General features: G+C 39.8%; 1 long non-coding RNA gene across 2 annotated transcripts; it reads left to right on the forward strand.

Moving 5' to 3' along the window:
* Nucleotides 1–6,553: 6,553 nt before the first annotated feature.
* On the forward strand, nt 6,554–17,686 carry LOC107078281 (uncharacterized). Of its 2 annotated transcripts, none has more exons than XR_001479218.2 (4): nt 6,554–6,710; nt 10,351–10,392; nt 15,001–15,137; nt 17,351–17,686. It is a non-coding gene; the product is annotated as an uncharacterized lncRNA (long non-coding RNA). The 2 variants fall into 2 exon arrangements; XR_001479219.2 differs by lacking the exon at nt 6,554–6,710 and adding an exon at nt 9,878–10,111.
* Nucleotides 17,687–20,919: the final 3,233 nt, after the last annotated feature.

Here is a 20,919-nt window from a genome sequence, read left to right on the forward strand (position 1 = left end):
TACGAGCAGTGCCCTGGGATCTTTAATGAGCAAACTCATTGTGACCTTCGTTTAAACTCCCCTCCCAAGGACGTTACCCCCAACAGCCCCGTGTCACCATTCTGGGGCATCGCCTTGAAGGTTCTGGGCCTGGCAGAAGTGCGCCACCTACTGGTCCACCAGCCCCACTTAAAAACAGCCACCTGCTTTTCCCTGGATGTCTCCCACCCCGGCAGTGGCCAGGCCCAGCCCACCCTTGGAGAGCTTCTGAGACCAGAGGAGGCCAGCCCGTGAGGGGGTGCTTCTGCACGCGCGTTTATATGTGTCAGTCTGGGGCTCTTCTTCTTATCCTTATCCAGTGCAGTTGTAGGAATAAGACTGGTCGCGTTGGCAGTTGCAGTATGTAAAGCAGCAGATATACCAGGCCCGGCTGTTTCTTTCACATTCCAAGGGCTAGTTTCCAACGCCACGCGGGGGTCGGGGTGGCACTGAAATTCCAGGCAAGGATTCTGGGATGCGAATGGCGGCCCTGAGACACCGCGCAGGTGTTCCTTCTTCCCAGGCTGACAGTTTCCTCCGGCAGGGGCCAGCCAGCAGGTGTGCGAAGACAGAACACCTGCACGCACTCGACACCTTTCGGGGGGCAGGTTGTGCTGCTCCCGAGAGATAACGTCAATCCATCAACCCAAGCCGCATTAAATTTTTACTCTGGTTACTGAGTGTGGCCATTCAAACTTTTATCTAAAACCTTCTTTATCATCTTTTCATTAAGTTCTCAAGCGCTAATAGCTTCTGAGTTCCCCGGGTAAGGATGATGTTCTGAATAATGAAAGCTCATTATTTCTCCACAGAATGCTTGTTAATTCAAATGATGATATTAAAACTATAGTAGCCTTTAGCAGTAGGGTGATTTCTAGCATACTTTATCATGTATCAATATATACTCTGTTTGTCAAAACTGCCCAAGGCTTGGACTGACATTCTCTCCAGAGGAGCCTAGTGCTTCAAGAGACACAGAATACTCCGAGGTGACAACTTGCAGAGTTTGCACCCCTAGGAAATGGGTAGATGAAACTTGAAGTGCCATTTCCCCACCCCTTACCCCCAGCCCCTACAGCCCCCCCCCATACCAGCACTAGACACAAAGACGCTCTCTCAGACCCACACAGGCATTCTTCATCTCCCCGATTCGCAAAGAGGGAGGAAGTCCTTCGCTACAGGCACAGCAGGTCTTCGCAGTCCTACATCTGCCGGAAGATCACCTTTCCTTGCTGTGCGCTCCTGGCCTCTACAACACCACCTACATTTTTGCTGTGTTGATATGTACCAGCTTATAATATGAATGAAAGATCCTGAAATGTTTTTTTTTTTTTTTTTTTTTTTTAGCCGGTTCAAAAACACAAAGCCACATTTAGCCACGACAAACCAGTATCATCCTGCAGTTTGCAGCCCAGGTCAGAAGGACAATTGTTGTGTTGTTGCTAAACATTTTGGCTGCTCATGTATTTGTGAGGTTCACCAAAGCAGTGGAAGAATGTTCTTCACAGGTACACATAGTATTATATGTCATAACACTTTACGTCTGTATACATGGATTCAAAAATTCCCTTTTTGTCATTTATATTGTTTATTTTTTCACTTCACTTTTTCAATGTTATCCTCTGCATATTAAAGTAGATCCATGATTTGTGGGCACCTGAGATTTAAAAATGTGTTTCACCAAATTCTGTCTGCAGCAACTGCAGTTTCTGAGCTCTCGTGGTGCTAAGAATTAATGTCTCTGAAATTAAATGATGTTCATCTGTTCCATATTTTTCAAAGAAAAAAAACCTTGTAAAAGATGTGCAACAGGCCGCTATTTTATTAAATGTAGTTTGAAATTCTGAATTACTATAAAAACAGCTGTACAACCTTGTGTGTATGAATGTCCTCATAAAGTCTCCCTTAGCGTTAATCAAAATAATCGTAGTTCCTTGTAAAGACAGAACTTTACTTTGAAGGGAATATACAAGAGTATATACTGTTAATTGTATGAATAATACCTTTAACTCTGGTAAAAAAAACCTAATGTAGTTAAGAAGGGTGTCCTACATCTTGATACAGATGACACAGTTTGATAGGGTTGTTATCCACGCCTTGCTGACAAAAAACAGTTTCATGGAGGTGTGGATACGTCACTGATCTCTTCTGAGCACCAGGCTTCGGCTTTCTAACACGATGTTCCAGCGGAACTGGTTTTACACACCCAGAGAGCTTCCCGTTTCAAAGCTGCTCCACTCGTAAAGAGAAGTGGCACTCTGCAGGCCCCAACCTGTCTCTCTGAAAATGCCTGTGCAGTCAGTATGGCCGGGATCACTGGGAAACATTATCAGCTTTTAAAGCAGCTCGCTGTAAAGTGGCTTAACAGTGTTTATAATCCAAACAGGTCACAGGTGGCGATTTAAGGTTCCCTCTATTTAAAAGTTAATGAGCGCTCTGCCCTGTTTTCCTTTTGTTTATTCTCTCTTCTCCCCTTATTTTCTTTAAAAGCTTTCAAAAAATAGGCTGAATAATCTGAAAATGGCATGAGGCCAGCTGATTGTGCCTTGGGGCACAGCAGCTCACTATATTGGCTGGAAGTGGCATTTGAAATTGCACCCAGTGCATGCTAACTAAGCATGTTGAAAACTGAACACTACTGGAGCGGTAGTTAAACAGCAATGCCCTCATGAATCTACATGTTTCACATCCACAACAGGGACAGAGAGATGTATTTTTCTACCACTTTACTGTGTGGGAAAAAGAGCATGTTTCGTCTGACTAAGAAATTGCTGCCTCCGCATGTTCCACAGATCAAACATGTCACTTTTATTACAACTCAGGTGGGTTTTGTTTGTTAGATTAAAGATGCTGTTATTTTATTGCTCAATCAACTTAGACTTGTAGATTTCTGGAGCTTCCTCCTCAGGTAAATTAATCAGCAAGTAAAATAGATCGAGTAATAAAACCTGTGAGAAACGCACCAAATTAACTAAGCATTGCTTTTAAGGGATCACTGCTAGGCTCTTCGAAGAGAGGCAGATCAAAAGAATGTTTTCAAGAAGAACGTTCCCAATATGTTTTGTTTTTAGTCGCTGGAATAGTTCTTACTATAATGACTGCAATTTTATTATAGTTTTTCAACATAATCAAAAACTTAAAGCCCTAATCAGATAGCAAAACATTCAGGGCCCTAAATTCAAAAAACGTACTTGTTTGAATCCGTCAAGGAAGCAATGAGAGATTTAAGTACCCAGCATTTTGAAAACTTGGTAAGCATAATGCTTATGGTTAGCCAAGTAGAAAGATTTCATTTTGTCTTCCTTACATTCATGATGAATAATAATATTTGCTTTCAATAAAGGGATAAAGGAAACCAAATTACATCTTAATTAACAATTAACAGTTAATTAACAATTTTAACATGTACACTGGACTCAATTAATAAAGACATATCTTTTCTGAGTTTTATTCCAAAAGAGTTTCAAGGCTTTTTTCCAAGGAGCTTCTTGATTTTAACAAAAGAAAGGTAAGGCCATATCAAAATCTGACACATCCTGTTCCAACTCATTTTTGAGGTCAAGTAATGATATAGAAGATCAATTGCTAAAACAAGGCTTAATATTCACTGAAAAGAGTGGAAATATTTCCTTACTGACATTATTAAAGACTACATGCAGATTTGTAAATATTAATTGTCTTAGTTTCCTTTAAGTGATTGAAGCCAAAATGCCAGTAGTGTTCCATTTACTTGTAATAAATTAAAAGATGTAACCAATGTGTTTCATGTGTGAAATCACGTTATATTTGTACGAGTTTAACTAATGAAAGTGAAGACAGTGCATAAGCTTCAGTTTAAAAACTGCCCTGAAACTATGTAGGTGAAAGAACAGAAAAGGTTACCTTTGGTCTATGTTGTAGAGGACACTGTTGAAAATTCATTTTAAAGACACATTTCTACATTTCTTTTTGGATGTTTTGCATACCTCCTACAAAAATATACATTTTATGCCTGTGATGCAGAGCGTATCCTTTGAACACTGCAGAAAAGGAAATGGCATGATACATTCCACCTATCATACAGAACCAATGATCAGGTAGAATACGAAATAACATCGTTTTGTTTTAGTATTGTACGTATACATATATATACTGTACATCTGTTTAAGAGGGTGATATTTGAAAAGAGGAAAGATCAAACAAACTGTGATGACTAAATTCTGAGGGATCACTTTACAGATTCACACGGTTGGAGAAACAGGTTATGGCATTAAGGGGTGTGGAAGCATGGTGGTGATTCATTGTGGGGATTCAATAGATTTCTGGACACAGCAGGAAATTAGTTTTACTGGTTAGGTTCTTACTTTGGCAGAGATTCCACAGGCCTTGCTTACTGAGCAGCACTAAAACAGTTTCTTCTTTGAAACTGTTAGTATGACGATCCTTTTTGCTGTTTAGCTCCTGAGCCACAACTAAGTGAATGAGAGCCCCCCAGATTCAGTGCAGATGCAGCGCTGCAGTCATTGTTGTACCTGGTGTTGGATTTGAGGGATGCCCTCAAGGCATTTTCATTGGCGGATACTGAATAAGATTTGGAAGGATCAATGGAGGGAGAAAGAAAGAATCCTGTGGCATCTCTCATTTGTGAGCCACGAAGTACGGAGCTCCCAAAGTAATCTCTTGTTAAAATACAAGGCTCTGGTAATGTTTCCCCGTCAGAAAGTGGATTAGGAAAAGGAACTGCAATTTACGTCGGCCTCACTGTTATGTGTCACTCAGCTTAAAAGTTAATAGCATTTACTGAACAATATCCAGTCACATCATTTCAATCTGGGTCTCTCAGATCCACAAGTGAAGTGCGGTATAATGGAACAGATCTGGTGAAACAATGGGAGGCTTGCTATGTACTTGGTGAGATAATTAGAATCTTCCTTCCTATCTCCCTACCACACATGTCCATGATGGCTCTTACTATACACGTCAAGGTCCTTTTATAGAAGCAAACCACCAGCGTCTTGTGAAGTATCGCCAATAATCCTATATTACGCACGTATCTTTGTGAAGGGCGCTTTAATCTGGTCCCCTGAGTGACATGACCAGACTAACGTTTTGTTCAATATTGGTTTTACATCTCTTTGGTTCCCAGACTGCAGAAGCAAACCTCCATTCACCATTCTCGAAAAAAAAATGTCTGGAGATTAAAACTCATGTTTTAGATCAAGAGATGAGAAAGACACGGTATTTCCAAAATACAGAAAAGTACAGCTTTCATTTTGTCGGGGCAAAGGCAGAGAACGAAAGGTGAAATTAACACGACAGTACTACGAATTGCGCTGAAGATGCATTTCGTTTCAGTTCCTCTTAAAAGTCACGGAGTTCGTGAAAGCAACCCGATCTGTTACCGTAATACCACCTGATTTGCGTTTGATACTTTGAAGACATCAAAAACAAATTTTTGTGGACAGACGTGGGCACAATAGACAGATTTGTGATCTCAACGTCTCAACATTTTATCAAAAGGGGAAATATATCCTCGGTATTGTTTAATAGAAACTAATATAGTCGATAGTTTCCTTTTACCTGGAGAGAAAAAAAAAGGGAGAAAAGGTTTGCATTACTTTCAGAGAGCTGTGTGGGAAAGTAGTGTTCAGGCACGTCTGGTTGCGAAAGAACCTGACGCGATTTTCCTGTACGAAGGATGAGAGATGGTATCCTTACACCTGGTTAACCCGATGACGAAAGAGTTCTGTTCTCTGCTATAAAGCAGAAAAAAAACATCTGCTTTCTGCACCTATTCCCTGGAAAATCAGCCTTGACGTTTCTTGAATCATCAAGGAGGTGTTTTCAGAATGGGGCGTTACTGACACCCCAAATCAGGTTGTTTATTGCAACTGAAGGTTGTTTTTCAGTGTCTGTGTATATCTGTAAAGATTTTTTTTTGTGATGGGTTTAATAAACCCTCTATTTGCATATTGTAGCTTCTGACATGTCTGAGAGTCTGGGAACTAATAATAATCTTAGTAGGTATTGCAAAAGTAAGATCTGCCCTGAATAAGTAAAACTCTATTTCACAGCTGTCAAGACTCCGGCGCTACATTATATATACATACGAGTTTCATTTTTTATTAAGTTGCTTAAGTTTTCTTCCTGAGCCCATTTTGATTAACGCTCGCTGATGTGTCTTTAAAGTCAGGGTGCCACTTTTTTGTTCTGTCGGAGAAGGAGAAAAAAAGAATTCTGCTTAGCAGCCCTCTGGATCCGAATCGTATTTCTTGACGTTATCTACTGTGCATGCTCTAGTACAAAAATAAAATTTGGAAATTAATAAAACTGGACAAAATTAATCAAGGATGCGATCAGACATAAAATGCCTTTTTAGTGGTCACCAAAATAAAGTAGTCCAGGAGATAAACAGAAAATCAACTTAACAATTATTACAGAAATAGTCACCGTGGAAATAGGAGTGGCACAGCACACAGAACTGCTTTGCATAGTTATATTTTAAACGTTATCATGGTCTTCCCGGAAAATACCAAGAGAGCATATTCACCAGAAATACAATAAGAACACAATGTACGTCGTTCATGGTTTATGTGCTCCTGTGCTGTAGCGTTGTGCCAATATATACAGCAGGATACGGGTTGAAGACAAAAAGGAGTCCGTTTTGGTGTAACGACTGAATACAGAAAAGAAGACAAAAGCCTAAAACCTGGGTTAGTGTCGCTCCTGGGATTGTCCCAGACTGAATTAGCACTTGTGTCACTTCTTTTGGATGAAGTCTTACTGTACATGGTAGATGTAAACAAGGCACACTAAAGAAAAATACTTACAGTGTATTTTAGAAAGTTCTGGAGTAATTGAATTTGTCAGGTTTGAAAGTTTCAGGTATCAATATATTATACTGAAACATAATATGACGATATATGAAATCTGTGATACTGTCGATATGCTAGTGTTTTTAGTGAATCTAGACTTTTATCAGTCCTGTTGCTATTGTTAAACGATATTCTTGCTGTTATTGAATTTATTTGGATTGTAAATTTAACAGCAAATTCTTTATAGAATGTTACTTTCAGGTGACTTGTGTGTGTTTCACCTTGGATTAACATTTTTATTAAATTGATCATAAATACTCTCACAAAGTAAACATGTGGTCATGCTGGTTAAATCACCTTAACAAATCTTACAGAAATAGTCACTGTGGGAAGAATAGGACTGTCACGTATAATTTAAAATAAAAACAGACTATTTTTTTTCCATTTTAGACTGATCTACATAACATTTGCCTTTTTAAGTATGTACTTATATTGCGAGTGTAAATATCTATTACTAGTTGTGAAGAGTTTAATATCTCTTTTGATTTAATTTAAAATTTATATTACGATTTTGTTATTGCATCGGGAAATATAAGTTCATATTATATTTTTTTTTCCATCAAGAAAATATTTTTTTTAAATGTCCAGTATTGAGGAAGAACATCTCTGTATCTGTCATCAAAGTACAGTGGAATTGTGTTTTATCATATTATATAACGTCAGTATCATAAAAGGCAGCTCACTGTTAATATGTGAGGTAGATTATGGTTTTAAAAAATACCTAAGCAGCGTGTACATATTTTCATTCCTACCAATAAAAGAGTGTTTCAAGCTTCCAGTAACAGGTTGTAACAAGCTTTGTTCTCAATGGGGAGAGAAATCCTTCAGAAAGTGTAGCATTCCAAGACAGCACATTCTTAACCCTTATACCAAGAGCTCTGCTCTTTCCCTCTGTTCTTTATTTCAATGACAGCGTTGGAAACTAGCCAAGTTAAAGCCCTTCCATCCCAACACTGTGAATTACTACCCACATTATTAAAGCTTAACAGCTTTAGTCCACTATTGCTTAAGAGGACAACCTCTCAAAAAGTGTGTTTGGTTTTATAATAGAAAAAAATAAATACATGTGCGTATGAGTTATCCTTAATATGGTTGCATTTTTTACCTGTAACTTGCAACGGATGATGGTACCATGCCTTTGTTACAAACTGTGGCAACAGTGGTGCAAAAGATGAGTTTTTCAGCCAGTCTTTTATTTCTATCCCACTAACACTCGGATCATAATCACAAGCCACCTACTAATCCATGTACTAATCATATACATGTACTGATTTCTATTCCACGAGACAACAGGTAAAGATTTTTCACAAAACACCCTGCTGTGTTTGTGACCAATTGTTATAAACTCTATTTTTTATATCCTTGACCAAATAATGATCAAGAAACCTATATACAACCTTTATTTGGAATAGTACCTGTCATGGTAAAATGTCTCAATTATTTCAGGCCTTAAATAAACAGAACAATCAGTAGCCTTCTGAATACGTTTCAGCAGCCCTGCAGAATTTGTGCATATACACTGGAAACAACTAAAATGCGATAGCACCATTTTTCCATTTTTTTAAATCCAGATTTTTTTGTTCCATGTTAGTTAGAGCTATGAAAAATGGTAAAAGTTCAGTCCAAAGGTAACAAACTGCGCTGACCTGATCATTCCTGGATTGGGAAGCAGCAAGCACCTGGTTAAAGCTCTACTACAGACAAGTGCAACAGGGAGATCACTTCAATCTGCTGCCCGGACATCCAACAGCACTGTGGAGTGCGATATCTAGCAACAAACATCTGTTTTAACCCGAGGATGTGGACCTCACAAAAAATCTCTGCCCTAGGGAGGCCATCATTGGCTCACATTGTCAAGTCAAACAAGACTGCCAACACCACCACCAATATTTAAAGATTGGCCCAGCGATCCAGTCTTGTTCCAGCATTGTTAAAAATGCATATTGGGGAAAATGTTGGCCAATGTTGACCTGAATCCATTCTATATTGATGAAATAGTTTTGAATACCATCTCATTTGCCCCACAGCTGCGTTGTTTGACACGGAGAAAGAGTACAGGGAAATACTAATAATTTGATTCGTGCTTCAGTGCTGAATGCTACACATGACCTAAGTTGAAAACCTTCTCACCAACTAGTTTCTTGTCATTCCCAGTGACATGATGGTGAACCAAGTTATGACTCCACGCATTGCACAAAAGTGCTGATGGAGGACGATGTTATTCCAAAGAGAAACAAAAGGATAAGGTCGTTGGACCTTGGTTGCTTTGCAAGATATTTCAGTTTAGGTACGCAATGCAAACTCGATGCAAAGAGAATTTCCATCCAGTTAGTGTGATGAGTGCACCGAGTGAAATGTGAATAAATTATGAACTAATTGTGTAAATACATATATTAATCAATCAGTAGGGTAAAAAAAAACCTGTGTTCTGAAATGTATTTTTACTGTATTAGACAATATAAAACCTGGCTCTATATCTTAAACTAATCCCAGGGAGACGGATCACTTCTGTTTATTTTTACAAGCAGCAAATCCCACAACAACTAGATTGCTAAGCATACAATTTAAATAAAGTATTTCACAGCTGTTATAGCTTTCAGTGATGTCCCAAGTGGGCTTTGTGTTGTGATAGGCAAGAAACACGGGCAGAGGAAAAAAAAGCCAGATACCTTAAAGTGAATGGCACATTGTTCATCAAAAACTTAACACTGATTGCTTTGCACATGACATTATTATTTATTGACAACAATACAATAGCAAATAATGACGCATTTTCTCCAGAGTACAGGACTTCAGATTTGTTTTTCTCAACAGAACAGTTTATACACACAGTCACAGTACATGTAAGGGAATGGGTGCTATTTGTTTACAAAACACGGTATGAATTTAAAACCCTGTTAAACAATTAAACAATTAAAATATTTTATGCAAAAAAAAAGAGCAAAATATGAGTATTACACAAGATACTACCCTCTGTACTGCTGCTGGGGGAGACGAAAGACTAGTCGTTTTCAAGCATCGCTGCTTGTAGACGGAGCTGCAAGCAGCTGGGACCTCACGCCTAAGACTCATTGTGCTTTAGCGAGCTTGAAGCCGTGCTCCGGGGAGCCCAGCTAGCAGCTGTATTAACCTGCCGGCAGGAATCTCTAATCTAGGACAAATTCAGCGCAACCAAGTTCACGGATAGGAGCGGGACTGTCTAGACTTGGCACGATTACCTTAGCCACCGTGAACAGGAGGTGAGAGCTTTCACTGGTCCTGTGGCATGCGCAGGAACAAACCCAAGACAACGAGGAGCGATTAAAGACGTACCTTTCGTTGCTACTGGGTATGTGCTGGCTGCCAGGAGACTTGTGCAAGGTTCACAACACCCAGAGGCTACCAAATATCACCCGCCTTCAGCACTTAAGTTTCATTTTGGCAGCTGCCAATGGAACCCCAACTGCACTAATCAGCTTCTTTTTGGATTGGGTTTCAGGGAACACAGGGGAAGACAGAAGCCAACCAGAAAACTAACATGGTACAGTATTTGTTTCTTTCACTTTTTTTTGTATTGTTTTTTTTTTTACTATACCTAACATATCAATTACCTTGCTGGGTGTGCTCTGTTTAGTTTCCCCCTCGCTGCTATGAAGGCTGTGTCTTCACTGCGTTTGTTTCTGAATTTCACTTACAGGTGCAGTTTTTCAGAAAACCTTGTTTCCCCTCCCCCACACAGATGCTGCTTCTGCCCATTTTTACACTCAGGTTCAGCAATTTTGGGTGGAGCATAGTAATATAAGCAGAACCGTAATCCAAGAATCATCTAAATGTAATGCCTTTGGCTTTGTGACAGGTTAGCACTTCAAAAACAGAGAACACCCCCCCCCCCCCTTTAGAAAAAAAAATGTTTTCAACTGAGTTGTGCGTTTCACAGCAAAAAGTCAAACTTTTTCAGAAACAAGTCTCACCACCTCTGGAGATCAGGCTTTTATTACAAAACCATGTGCTAGTACCATCACGTGATTAAGGTATTATTATTAGCCATTCTCATAAGAAAATGTGATTAATTTATAGACTGAAACCCAGTGGCACCCATTTCCACTTCCTGTCGGTAGCTTATATTTCATTTGGGTTAATTATTCTTTTTCCAAACTTTTCTTAAATGCTTTCATTTAGGGATTGATGGTTCTCTTTCCTTGAATGAGCTGCAAAATAAATGACCTTGTCGTGTCCATGCTTGTTCAACGATGGGTGTTAGAGATAGTTGTCAGTAAGCCTGAAGGAAATGATTTTACCTCCTATGAGCCCCAGATGCAGCTAGTAAGTGTTAGTGTGTTCAACTCACATATTGGAACTGGTGACTTAGGAATAGATTTTTATCCAGTCGTCTATAGAAATAAATATGGTTTTAAGAGAGATCAGAATCACATCTGTAAAAACAGAATCCTTAAGGATTCCTGCATTTCTCGAGAGTTTTAAAAGCTGCGTCGTTAAAAAACATCAACTACCAGATGAACATAGTCAGTTTGCCCTTTGAATTCTGTCTATGCTGCTGAGCGGCCGGATTTATTGAATTCTACACCGACCTGGTGGTAAAATAGAGGCAACGAAAACAGAAGCTCCTTCTTAGACAAACTCCTTTCTCCTTTTTTGGTTCCAAAAGACAAGCAGCGATACAAAGAGTATCTTACACATGTTTTTTGCACTTTTTGCTGTTTGGCAGAGAAACTTTGCAAACATATGCCTTTTTCTTAACATGGTTGTCTTATTTTGAATGTCACCTTACAAGCAAAGTGAGCTGCTTACTGAACCTTACTGACCATAGTTAAAGATCAAAGCAGAACTGACAGACATTTTTAAATCAAGTGTATCTGTTTTGTTAAAAACAAGGAAACATCTGCCAAGGCTGTGAGCGAGATATTTCAGTATCAAACTGTAATGATGTTTTGCTGTACATTAGATATGTAATGCATTTAAAACAAAACACTGGAAGTACATCTTTACCCAGAAGTTGTGTGAATATGGAACAAGCTACCCAACTTGTTGTTGAAGATTGTAACTTGACTTATTTCAAGAAACAGCTGGATGAGATCCTAAAATCAGTAACTACCAAACACGCTATAAGAGCCGAATGGCCTCTTCTGTTTTGTAACGTTTCTTATCTATATTTACACAACTACTAGTCTGTTTATCCATCTATATCTGTCTACCTATTAAAGCGCAATTTAAAGAACATAGCAAAAATAAACTGGTGAATTCAAATGTTGAATGTCAATAGCAATCAATAGATCATTTTGATTATGTCTTTAATTAAAAATAGGATCACACATTCACAAATGGCAACACATTTGTGTGGATATTAAATATAGGAATGCATTTTTTTTCCTTCAACATGGATTACTTAATCGTGAAGCAGCGAACCCTAAATTCCCATCCACCAAGTTGCTTTTGGACAGTTTCGTATGTCTCTGGTGAGGTCTGACACAGACCATGTGAAAATCCTCTTCAGGTTTTTCAAGATTGCTGTAATAGTTCGGGAGACTGAGGGTGAAACATTTTTAGCAGATCGTAATCTGTTTAGTGCTTTCATATTCAGTATAATAAACTGTCACAGATGTCAGAACATCCATCCCCTGGGGCCTATTCAGGGAGGAACAGGGTATTGTCAAGTAGTGTTAAATGCCCTTTGAAATGAAGGCCATCATTATTTGTTCGGTGTTTATTAACTTCAAATAACTTACGTGCCTAGTTCGAAAATGAAGAGAGCTAGGCTTTTAAACTAAACAAACACCAGAAACAGGCCTAAAAACAATGTTGATGCACATAAATAACATTTTAATACTTTAAGTGAGGACTTAGTAAATCAGAAGCAATTGTAACTACAAAATTGTAAAGTTTGAGTACATCAATAAGAATATATATCCATCAAAGGTGACTTGTTTTTTTAAAAACAATCTATTTGGTTTCACTTATGTACTCAAATGTGTTTAAATTAATTAGCCAGTTAGTTGTTATGTGAGGCAAAGCTAACATTATGATAAAATCAAATTCTCATGGTTGATATTTCACAATTATAATGATTCTCATGTTCTGTTTGCAATACATCTGTAAATCAGTGACATTAAAAGATATGTTGCGCATTGAAAGAACAGCAGCTCCATTTGAATCTTTTTTTTTTTCATCTGGATTTGTGAAAGGAGAGGACACTTGCTTAACAAATAGCATTCCAGAAAATGGCTGTGAAATCCTGGTCTACTTTCCATAAACTTTATTTCACCATTTCACAGTTGAGTTGTTCTGTCGGATCCTAATTAATGCAACATAGAGAAGGAAGTCCTGGAGGTTTGTTTGGCCGAACTCCTCGTGCTGAGGGAACATGGGGGCAAGGCTGACAGAAACCCTCCTCACCTTCGTGAGGAATGAGCCAGGGAGCTGCTGCATGGGTGAAGTTGAGGCGGTGGGTGAGCTGGGAGATAGACGAGGAATAGGTATGGGGGGGAGCTGAGCTGCGAGATATTGATACGCAGAAGAGTGAAAGTGGGCGAGATAAGAATTGAACTGCCTCCCGAACTTCTGTTTGAACAAATCTCCATTTGTGTACATCTGCAACATTGACCTGAACCCCACAAGAATTCTATTGCATTCTATTGTTCCAGAACCTTAAGAAAAAGCAAAACAAAAACAAAAAATGAAAAAAGGGTAAATAAAACATCTATTAAATAAAAGCGAAATTACATGTTTTATGATAGTTTTAGTGCTATATATAGGTATTCTGGGACTCAGAAGCTGTTAATTACAGGTAAGGGTGATTGTTATGTGTAAATGCAGATTGTTAGTTCCTGATATTCTTATTAGTGGTTCTTCTCAGACAGCCATCTTTACTTGGGTATCTTTTTTATGTTATTTTTTTTTGTAAAAGTCCATTAATTTGATTGATTAAAGTTGAATATTTGATGAAGGCTGTGGAGAGATATTTGTGTAGCTCACGGAGAGGAGTGTGGACATGCAAGGTGAGAAGCAAGCTCTGCTTAACTGAGGGGAAAAGAGTCAATGGTTTATCCTATCAAAAAACATAAGCTCTCCACCAGTCTCAGTGTGGAAACAGATCTTACTGTTTTGTACAATGGTGAATGCTTTCACCTGAGACCCCTGAGGCTGCAAGCTACCACACAGCCCACGTCAGTTAGGCTCACTCCGCACTACAATGAAATCATATTAGGGCCATCTATAAATTCACAAACACACATTAAACCGAACCACCAGTCAGCTTAAAATCACAATTATAACAAAATACATTTCTGGAAGATTGAAGTTTGTGGAAAGCTGCATTTGTTGATCTTTCGGAGAGAAAAGAAAAATCAAGAAAAAAGGCAAATCTGTATTTACAGCCAGCCAGATATCCTTGACTTGACAGGTATACAGTCATTATCTGCTTGTCATGTGTCCCCTGCAGCAGCTGCAGAGTAAAAACCTTACGCTCCCATGTATTATAGCAAACCTATTAGCTTACCTGTTTCAAATTCAAAGGCGATCCTGAACCTCAAGACATCAAGAGGACAAAACAAGGTGTCATATTTATGGATCTGTCAGCAGCCCTGAAACCTACCATATACAGTGCTTGGGAAAGGCCTGACAATTTCACTTTGGGGTTAAAGCAAGAGTAGAGCAAAGCGTCATAAAATCAAAAAGTCATGTTACATGAAATCAGATCTCGGCGAGCATTCATGATGATGCATAGCTCGGAGATGCTTTAAACCATAATTATGAGAAACACGACCTGTTGCTTGCAGAGGATCTAAAGTTCACTGCGAGTGTCACTCTCCTGAGGTAGTGCTGGCGACTCACGCTTCTCGGATCACAGAGAGGTGCAGCTTGTGAGCCGCACTGGGGCTCCTGCTCTCCTGGCTGGGCAGCAGGAAAGGCGAGCGTCTTGGCACTGAAATTGTTCGCATGTCTGTTGCTTTTATAAGCACCAGGGGTGTTTGAAAATCAGCACCCATTCCCTGATTGCCTGACTGGTCAATTACTGGTAAAACAAAACAAAACTATCGTTTAAATATTCCTGCTGGCTAATAAGTCTTAATATCACTCTTTTCAATTTCTCCACTTGATGGAACGCGCAACTCCTTGTTCTTGTTTATTCCAGCACAGATATGCCCGATTGCTGCCAAGGCTTCTCATACTGCAGGAGGAGACAGACCCCTTAACAGCAAAGTGCAACACGATGAGAGACCTGCTGGAACTCCTGCAGGTCTGGGGGAGGTCACACATGGGATGAAAACGGTACAGCTTCTTACTCTGAACAGTCAATTTGATCTTTATAAGAACCTTTTTCACCTTTTTCCTTTTTGTAATAGTTAGGTTGTTGCACAGGAGACAGAGGAAACAACAAAACTACTGAAAAAGAACTTCCCATACATGGCCCTGAAGGCAGCCTTTAACTTGGGAATCAGTATATAAAACACAGGCAGAAGGAATGATTAATTGACAAAGTTAGCAGAACCCAACACTGATCACATGCATGTTCTGTATCTCTCTGGCTTTGAAATTTAACTATTATTTAATGAGATTTCACACTTATCCAAAGCAAACAGAACTACAGCTGTGGTATTGTAAATGCATGCCACAAGTTTCAGATTTTTTTATGAACTGCTTTGCAAACATTAAGCTTTTCCAAAGCATTTGTCTTGAGTTTCATGGTGTTAATGACAGCTCAGATAAGCAAACATATGCATCTACTAGCTGGAGTGTCACAGCACTGGTCTCACAGGTTTGGAACCAAATGCGACTAATACTGCCCTCTGCTCAGTGACATTCCTTCTTTACTGTTACTGACTCTTCACATGCTGCTCAGAGCTCCTTGCACAGACATTGCCTGCTTACTGATTTATTTTCTCATGATTAGCATTTTTACATTTTGTCTTTGTTCTGTCTGTATTTGAACGATTTTGTTTTTGTATACACTTTGTCTTATTCTATATTGTGCAACTTGTGATGGGTGGGTGATGCTGCAACCTGGCTGCGACGACCCTCGAGGATGAAATGGTTTTTAGATAATTGTTCAAATTAAAATGAATAATTTTGAGGACATTCATCTATAAAACCTTAAGAAGCAATGAGAAAGTGTCCTTCAGTGCTCCCAGTGAATTTGCCCAAACAAATTCAGACTGTCTTTGGCTAACCAGTTAAAAAATACAGAAGCAGTCACTAAATAAACAGTTTACAGACATTTCATTGAACTGACTATTCTTGAAGAACAGAGAAAAGACAATTTTGACCTGGTGAGAAAGATGAGACCTTTCACTATTCTCTCTTTACGGTCATATTGTATTAACACCTCTGTTAAGAAACTCAGACATGTGTACACTAACTTTTATTCTAATACGTTAATAGGTGAACAAACATTTGCTCACCATGAAAATTCAAATAGAATAAAAGTTTGTGTCAGAGAAAAAAATAATAATAAACCTTATTCTATATTTCATATTATCAAAAGTAATTCAAGACTAAAGTTAACAAAGAGAAGAGGTAATACAATTTTTGTACAATTAAAACCAAGGGTTTGGAATACAGAAGATACAGGGGGCAGAGACAGAGCTGATTCAATAAAAGCCTCTCTGAAGAAGGTTGGAAGGTCACAATCCTCATATTTTGCTTTGTTTTTTGTTTTTGCAAACAAAGTGCAACTGGTTTTCCAACAATGTCTTTACAAGTACAGCAAAAATTAAAAGACATAACACAAGCTGAATAATACCCTCTAACACCGGGCCACCCTGTTAAATCCCTCTAGGCTTTTACATGCCTAATTAATGTCATGTATTAAGGAATGTTTGCAAGATACGACAAAAAGAAAGAAGAACATACTAAAATTGTGTTCACATGGTCTGTAACCTCAGATCTTTTTTTTAACTTCACTTTGCCGGTTATGAAATCTTTTCAGTGAGCCGTTTTAAAAGTGAAAGCAGAAAAAAAATCAGTCTCTCCCTCGATGGGCACGCTCAGAAGGTTAGATATTTTACAAAAGTACAAAGCTAATCAGCCCTGCTGCACCCTGAGAGCCGGGAGACTTTCCCCTGGCAGGAAGCAGCCCGGGCCAGTGAGCCGTGTCTCTTTAAGCCCGTGTGAGGCGGCTCGCTGCGTGCTGACCACATGCCGGGGATTGTGGGAGACAGGCAGGTGCCGCGCCGGAGTGGCCACTGTGGCAGAGCGCGCACTGAAAGACAGGCAGCTGGCCTGAGCCGAGCCCAGCTGGAAAGGAGGAGGATGCAGCCGAGCAAGGGGAGGAAATGATGTATGAATGGTGGGAATTAAGGCGCCCCGTACCCAAAAAAAAAAAGCAGTGCAGGTTGGTTTGTAACATATAATCTTCATCTATCAGGCAGAAGTAGGGGATGAAATATTGTGTGCCACCCTCAGCATTCCCGTCTAAGGCAGGCTAATGACCACTGTGATCCTGCTAGCAAAACAGGTGATAGAATTTGTGGCTCTTTCCACAGGACTTGGACCCGATCAATACATCAGACATGGACGGCGCTTGCCTTGATTTGACTGCTGCGCATTTAAAGAACATTTATCTTTGCCATGACCTCATTCTCAGTGACAGCACGCCCAGGTGATCTTCAGATCTGATGGACAGATAGACTTTGATATCAATGTTTTTTTTTTCTACTTGATCTTATTAGTTTTATAGCAAATCCTTTCTTTCCAAACAAAAACAGGATCATAGGAGCTAAAGTGTGCCAGGACATCACCAATTACCCATTTTGTACATGTTGCTGTGTTTAGATCTGGTTTCTGTATTTAAATAAATGCTACTTTGGTGTTTGCACGTAGACTGCAATACTGTTATTTATTTTGAAAGGTGGGTATATTGTATATATATTTTACAAAGGGGGATTTGGGTGGGGTCAGCAGAATCTTTGAGAATCTTATTCCTCATAACAATACCTTGACCTGCACTTAAAGATTGCTTGTTTTCTAAATAAATTGGCAGGGAGAAACATGTGGTTATACGGGAATTCTGAATTCTGCGTCGTTCATGGGTCAGGGAGTCAGCTTTGACGTTATCGTCTGTGACCTTCACCTGTGCCAAACAGCACTACAAACGTCTAGAATAAAAGACTTTCCCGCTACACGAAAAGAAAAATATTTTTTTTTTGGGGGGGGAGACCGAAAAAGAGGGTTATTTTTAACATAATGCTTACAGCTAATTCAACCAGCATCCCGTTACAACACCTATATAGCAACTCGGGATTTACTTTCTAATATTTTCCTTACGTACAAAAAGATAATTTTCTGGGTCAGCATCATTATATATATATAATTCTGGTTTTGATTTTTTTTTAACTGACGGTTGTGAGGAGGATTCTGGGGGGCTCTCAGATCTACCTGTTCAGATTTTTATGACCTCATCGTTAATGCCGAGTGAGACTCCGCGGTCTGCTGGGCCTGGATCCGGACCCGTGCGCTTGGATACCTTGCTCAGCGCTGAAGCAGGAGTCCCCCAGGGGACGGTCCTGCGGGGAGCCTCGCGTCTTTACGCGGGGCGCACAGCGCGCCGTGCCGGGCGGAGAGAGCTCGGCGGGTCCTCCCAGCCCCGGTCCTGCAACAGATGCGGGTGTTCCCATGCGCTGCTTCCACTGGGGCGAGCGGCGCAACGGAGCCGGAGCCGAATAAATCACTCGAAACTCGCTGTCATTCCTCTGCCATCCCCTCGGTGAGACACCGCCGGCCGGCCGACCGACTGACTGACTGACGGGAGCCGGGCTGCCATAATTTTTAAATGAAGGCAGAAGAAGGGAGAGGAGCAGGAGGAGGGGGTGGAAACCGCCATCCACAGCACTTGCCTAATTTTTAGATAACACCTCGGTGGGCTCGGCGCTAGCATCTGGCCAAAGTGTGCTCTCACGCTGGGCACGTTTCTAATAGGCTGCTGCTCTTTCCTGAGCGGCGGAGCAGGGCTGGAGGAGGGGGTGGGGAGGAGGAGGAGAGGAAACCGCGTTTGAGACTTGACTGTACGGAGCGGCGATCCGAGAAAATGGAGCCCACTTTCCCAGCTCTTCCGACGGCCGTGGGGACTTTCCTGCCCGGGCGCCGCGCTGGTTGAGGGAAGGAGGGGAGGCGGCAGGGAGAAACGTGTTAACAGGGCCAAGTAATATGCTCCCGTTAACAATTTAATCACCTGCATGTGCAAAACAAGTGCAAAGCAATCATGGTGTAATTAGCACGGCAATTAACACCTCCCCTTGAATAGCACATACACCCCAGAAAGTGTCTTCCGATGCCGGTGCCAGTGAATACTTTTTTTTTCTTGAATGCTATTTCAGTCAAAATATGTTTTGTTTGTGTGTGCGAGTGCGTTGTGCTGTTGTGACTAAGCATGTTCTGAATAAGTAATGTGGGTTTTAGCGGTTACTTTGGAGTATTACTAGAGATACTATTTATTATACATATTCCACATGAGCTCGATGCTGTGTTTCTAAATTGACATTATACAGTTTCAGATGAGTTTGTATAGGTGTTTTGAAAAGGCACATTTTATTGAGCTGAGAAATTACTATATTAATATAGTCAGATATATGCATCTGTATGTGTGGAAATCACTACGTTTTATTTAGTTTAATTGTAATCAAGATTATTGCTGTTGCATTAGAGGTCCTTAGAGCTGCTGAAATGCAAACAAGAGCTAAAATTCACTTGTATTTTATACAGTAGTTAATAGCATTTAGTGGTGCTTTTTTCCTTCCTTTCCTGTATCTCTCCCTCTGTGGTACTACTATATTATTACAATAAGGATGACTGATTTTAGTAAGTTGTTTGTCATCAGTGCAGAAATGCATACAGAACGCAGACTGATTTCAGTAAAAACAATGCAATTAACCCTGTATGGATATCAGTATGTGCACATGCATGTTTTTGGTACTGTTCTTTTTACCTTTCTTTTCAAAAGGCTAGCTGCAATTAAGTGATTAAAGAAATGCTTCACTAAGCTAATTTGAGGGGGGGAAAAACATTAGGCACAAAACAAGCTTTGCGGTATAGAGACCATTCCTAATTAGGAGCACATCCAAAAGTAACTAGTTCTTGACATAATGAATGGCATTACAATTGTCAACATCAGGATATTATTCCAGAAATTGCTTTGAATTATAGTAGTTACCTGTTTTCGAAATCTAATTCCCATTGTCTTTATGACCCTTGTAAATCAATTCTAAGGATTATATAGTCCATTGTTACTTGCTATTAAATATATAACACATGGAAATATGAGTGATCCACTGAATTTCACATATAAAATGTGTTAACTGATAGGGATTATGGATAATACTTTACGATTGGCATATGTGGTAATTGATTAATGACCCGGGAAAATAATTGATTGCAATATTTTGACAGGCTGACAATTTTGTCTAGAAATGCAGGCTCTGCAGTCAGAAATGGATGCTTTCATAATGGCAGAACACTACAAAACAGAGGCAGTCTATTCAGTTCATGCATCAAGGAATTCGGTCAAATCATCTTCACGTCTTATAACCAATTACTATTGATCAGTCTGCTCACTCAGGGTTATGGGTTATTCTCTTTCTAAAGGGATAAAGGGGTGAGTCTGTTTTCATAGTCTGCTTTCCACATGCTGTCTTTCTTGGAGAAAACTGGGTGATGTAGCATGTTTATGGAGTGAACTGCACAACCATGCATTTGCTTTCTCAAAGAATAAATAAAGCCGGGCCGTGCTTTATTGTAAATGTGAGAGCCTGTGGTAGCATCTGTTTCAGTTGTTTTCCTTTGTTTTTTCCTCACCTGCTGCACTGTGCTCCTCTGCATAAAAGAACAGAGACTCCAGCTCTGCCCATGTTCAGACGCGGCAGAGACATTGTGATGATGCCTTAGAAGCGTTTTTGTTTTTCTAGAAATTTTCCTTTTGCATTAAATATTCCGCTGTCAGACCACAGGAAACTTTCATATGTGGTATCTTGCGCTGATATTGGTAACAGCAAATACTTGTGAGCTGCCGGGCACATGCAATTTAATTCATCCCAACTAGCCACATGGTGGCAGCTTTAGA

This window comes from Lepisosteus oculatus, chromosome 6 (assembly GCF_040954835.1).
Source record: "Lepisosteus oculatus isolate fLepOcu1 chromosome 6, fLepOcu1.hap2, whole genome shotgun sequence".
NCBI lineage: Eukaryota > Metazoa > Chordata > Actinopteri > Semionotiformes > Lepisosteidae > Lepisosteus > Lepisosteus oculatus.